The sequence below is a fragment of the Camelus dromedarius genome, chromosome 9 (genome assembly GCF_036321535.1).
Source record: "Camelus dromedarius isolate mCamDro1 chromosome 9, mCamDro1.pat, whole genome shotgun sequence".
NCBI lineage: Eukaryota > Metazoa > Chordata > Mammalia > Artiodactyla > Camelidae > Camelus > Camelus dromedarius.
In genome coordinates, this window is record NC_087444.1 from 80487317 (window position 1) to 80492334 (window position 5018).

Consider the following 5018-nt stretch of genomic DNA (forward strand, 5'->3'; position numbering starts at 1 on the left):
ATTGCCTATGTTTTTCAAATGAAAGTTGACAGCCTATGGTCTTTAGGACTATTCACTGGAGAGGGGGCCAAGATGGCGGAGTTCACTAGCTACTTAGAACTCCTTATTTGATATGAGTGGGTTTTTTAAATGAGATTTTTGTCTAACTGCATTGTGTAATGTCCTCTGAGGCACCACTTTGATATTTCTGTTGTCTTAACAAAAGATTTTCTAGTCACATATGTTTTCCTGACCATGTCCTGCATTTTATCTTTGTTTAGAATCCTTTTTATCCCCAGGGGGAGATAATAAAGGTTATTTTGGGAGATACTGTTAAACAAAGTTAAAGTTGTGTACATTAGCAACATAACTCAACTTCCTTAACTTGGTATAAGAGTAACACATGTTCTTGCTGTCCTATGTTCTGTTAAATCACCATAAGCTAAATAGCTTTATAAAACTGATACACTGAAATTTAGCTTTACTGTGTTTGCTTATGCCCTGATACCAAATCAAACTTTTCATAAGTTTCTTCGATCTCTGAGTCCATCTCATCATCAGTATCATCCAAGTGTGGATCACCAGCCCCTGATAAATCTGTTTCATTTTCTTCATTATCTGGAAAAAAAGTCTTCTCTTTCAAGTAATTCTCAACATTTCTCCTGATAATCTGGATCAACTGCAGGGAAAGGAAAGCCATCAGAATGCATAGAATATTGGTTCACTCATAAAATAGTCTCACTTTCAGGTGTTGCTTCTCTGTTGAGGTTGCATGGATTCTACCCAAGTTACTTGACCAGAGTTCTACAAGTTTTATTAGCATCAGATTTATATCTCTGTGGCCATTTGCATCTAGGGTGACATTTTCAATTATCTGAATAATTTCTTCCATACCAGTCTTTCCTTTTTACTTCCAACATCTTCCAAATTGATGCCGTCAACTTCAGTAACTGTACTGCACAAATTAACTTACTGTCCAGAGGGTTAGAAAAAAGGGCATCTAGAAACTCCTGAAGAAGACCTGCTCTCATAACCTGGTCCACTTGTTCCCTTGATCTCCAGATTAAGGTAAAGTTCTTCCAGGAAAAGTACAAGTGTATGCAGTCATTTTCAAATCACTTCATTCTTTTTGAAGCTTGTTCCTTTACTTCATATTAATTATCTTTAAAGTAGCAATTGGTGGAAACTGCCACTCTCTGGAAGTTGCCAATTGCTAGCTCCCATATAAGAGGATTTTAGGTAAACATGGCCTGTTGACATGTGACTTCCCTGTGTTCTTGCAAAACATCATCTATTGTAACACAGCCATTCACTGTCTCTGCAAACCATTCAGTTTCAGTTTCCAAACCTATGAAATGGTTTGTAAGATGATTCAAAAAGTCCTGAACATATTCGTATAGAGTGGGATAATCCTCACAACCATCCTTGTAGGATTCTGTATAATTAGAGGAACAAATTGGAGGGTAAAATTCGAGGTGTTCACAGACAGCTTTGACGTGAATAAGGGGCCACAACCATCCAGGGCTTACCAGTGCTGACCCCGAGCTCTGCAGTGGGGTATCACCCTGTGAACTCGGCTTGTTCCCAGGAGGCCCCCCCCTACAGGATGGTTCTCGGAGAGAAGTGCCTATAGTCCATTTCTAAATTTTAGCATGTTATGTTATCTGGAGAGACAGGGAATTCCCCAAACCATCAAGTTCTGGCCCCTTTTTGTTTAATAGTCCTTCTTTTAGCTATCTCTCTCTTTTTTGCCATTTAGTTTAAGCAGCAAGGAAGAAGCAGCTAGAAGACACTCAGTATTTTCTGGAAATCTTAGCTAATTCACCCAATGCTTGGTCTCATTTTGAACTTTCCACATTACTATAGGAACAGTGTTCCTAAACTTTCTGACACTATATAACAAAGATCCTCTTTCCTTTAGTTTGTAGTCAGATTTTTTGATACTATCCTTTAAGTCCTCACCAACAGCCTCCTCAAAGGATGGACTTCTATTAATAGTATGTTCACACCACGTCAAGCTTTCACTAACATGCTTCTGAAATCCTTGTCACTTTCTCCTACTGCCTGATAGCAAAACCACTCCCACATTTTAAGTTTTTGGTTATAACAACCCACTGCTTTTTGTACCGAAATTCGTATGAGTTATGTAATACTGCTTAACAAGTTACCATGCAGTTTATCAACTTAGTAAACACTTACATTCTCCCACAATTTCTGTGGGTTCAGTATCCAGGAGGAGGTTAGCTGGGTGGTTTTGACTCACGACCTCTCATGAGGTTGCAGCCAAGTCATCATCATTATCATCTGGTGCTGGAGGGTCTGTCTCTAAGGTGAGTGTTACTCCTTTGCCTGGTACATTATTGCTGGTGGAGGGCAGTTCCTCCTGTTTCCCTACATGTGTTTGCTTGAGCGTGCTCACATTGTGTGGCTCCAGGCATCCCCCAGAGTCTGTGAACCGAGAGAGACAGCAAGGAGGAATATCCTGTGCCTTAGACCTGTTCTCCAAAGTTCCAAAACATCATGTGCTTTTTAATTTTTGTTTAATTTTTATTTTTTTAAACACATTTAATGTGATATGGTTCCTGTACAGTAAACTACACATATTTCAAATGTACAATCTGATGAATTTAGATAGGTGTATACACCCATGAAACCACCACCACAATCAAGATCACTAACATTTCCATCACTCCCCAAGAAGTGCAAATTTTTAACTCCCGATTTATCCCTTCCCACCCATTTACCCCCTGGTAACCATAAGTTTGTTCTCTATGTGAGTCTGTTTCTGTTTTGTCGTTAAGTTCATTTGCGTCCTTTTTTTTTTTTTTTTAAGATTCCACATATAAGTGATATCATGTAGCATTTTCATTTCTATTTCTGGCTATGTCATGTGATTTTTTTGTTTGTTAAGTGCAAAACTCTAAATTCAGCCCACACTCAAAGGTAGAAGAATTAGGCTCTCCCTCTTGAAGAAATGATCAAAGAATTTGTGGGCCTATTTAAACCATCACAGTAGGACCATTTTATTTCTCTTCCCTCAAGGATCACAGTCCTTTCTACCCAATATGCAGTTTCTGAAAACATTTGCTTCATATATTTTGTTATTTTTCTAGTTGCTTATAGTAATGGGCTAGTCTTAGGCTAGTTATGTCAGAGATCTCAATGCACTGATTTGGACCTTACATGCAGATTTTCTTCTCTCTGGCTTCAATTTCCTCACCTTTAAAGTGGAAATTTTTGACTTAAAGAAAGAAACAGCAACAGAAAGATACTTTTTTGCTCTCTGCTTCCATTCCCAAAGAATTCAATTGTTTCCTTATTTACCTTTGAGTCACCTTAGACTTGGGAAGAGAATGTTAAGTAGCAACAGTGGTCTACTTCATCACATAAATTATCTGCCCCTTTATTGTACAAATTATCTAACATTTGACTCTGGCTGCCTATTGCCTAACACAGGCCCACGCCTTACAGGCACCAATAAAAGTGTGAATGACTCCTGGGCATATATTCAGAGGGAACTTTAATTTGAGAAGATACATTCACCCTGATGTTCATAGCAGCACTATTTACAATAGCGAAGACATGGAAACAACCTAAATGTCCATTGACAGATGGCTGGTTAAAGAAGTTGTGGTATATTTACACAACGGAATACTACTCAGCCATAAAAAGAATACAATAATGCCATTTGCAGCTACATAGATGGACCTGGAGATTGTCATTTTAAGTGAAGTAAGCCAGAAACAGAAAGAAAAATACCATATGATATCACTTGTATGTGGAATATTAAAAAAAAAAGACAAATGAATTTATTTACAAAACAGAAACAGACACATACATAGAAAACAAACTTATAGAAACAAAGCAGGGGAAAGGGGGTGGAAAGTGATAAATGGGGAGTTCGAGATTTGCAGATACTAACTACTATATATATATATATATATATATAAACAAGGTTCTACTGTAGAGCACAGGGAACTATATTCAATATCCTGTAGTAACCTATCATGGAAAAGAATATGAAAAGGAATATATGTGTGTATATGTATGACTGAACTACTATGCTGTACACCAGACATAGACACAACATTGTAAGTGGACTATACTTCAATTTTAAAAAAGGTATGAGCTACTCAATACTGCTCTCTTTTTCTGTCTTGTACTAACTCTGGAATGTGACCACAAGGAACAGGGAAATACAGAAATAAGATAGGGGCTGGGATGTTGGCTCAGGAAGATATAGCTCTGGAAAGTCATGGGCAGCTCACTTCTTATTGTTAATGAAAATTGATTATCGTCTAGATGCTAATACTTCTCCACTTGTGTGCTCTATGGAACCATGTTTGGGAAGTGTTGGAAAGGGGACCCCAGGCCCTGCTTGATACTTTCATGTTTGTAGGTGTATAATGAAATAAAGGCAAAACATAAAAGTTGAGAATTATGTTTTATTTGGGAATGTGGCTGAGGACTAGCCTGGAAAGAGCTCCTCATGTAGCTCTGAGGAACTATTCCAAAGAGGTAAAGGAGGAGCTGGGATATATGAGTTTTTCCTGAGAAAAAAAGTATTCAAACATTAAAAGATTATTACTAATAATGAAAAACATACATCTCAGGTTAAGAATTTTAGTGTTTTTCTGTTTATGGGGAGATTCAAGAATCTGGGCTTTTTGAAATTATTCCTTTGATATACACCTTAACTGTCTAGGGTCAGTACCCTGTTTTTTTTTTTTTTTTTTCATCCTAAATTCCCCTCAGGGTGCACCTTTGGGAGGGGGCTGCTGCAGTGACTGATGGCTTGATGGCAGCATAATCTGTTGTCTACATGGACCTGTACCCATGTTATTATGTCTGCACACAAAATCTGTGTCTGTGCATGGATGAGTGATCTTTGCTTCTTATTCCGGGTCCTAGAACATCCCACCAAAGGCATTTATGGTAGGTTGACTCTTGGTCTCTCTCCTGGGAACAGAAGCCACTCTGATGAGGTAATTGATAGCTGTAGTCATTCCTCAGAAGTTTCTGCTTTTATTCAGATAAGG

General features: G+C 38.1%; 1 pseudogene; it reads right to left on the reverse strand.

Annotated features, from left to right (window-relative positions):
• Positions 1-428: 428 nt before the first annotated feature.
• Positions 429-1526, reverse strand: LOC105096817 (polyadenylate-binding protein-interacting protein 1-like; annotated as a pseudogene).
• Between the last annotated feature and the right edge of the window lie 3492 nt (positions 1527-5018).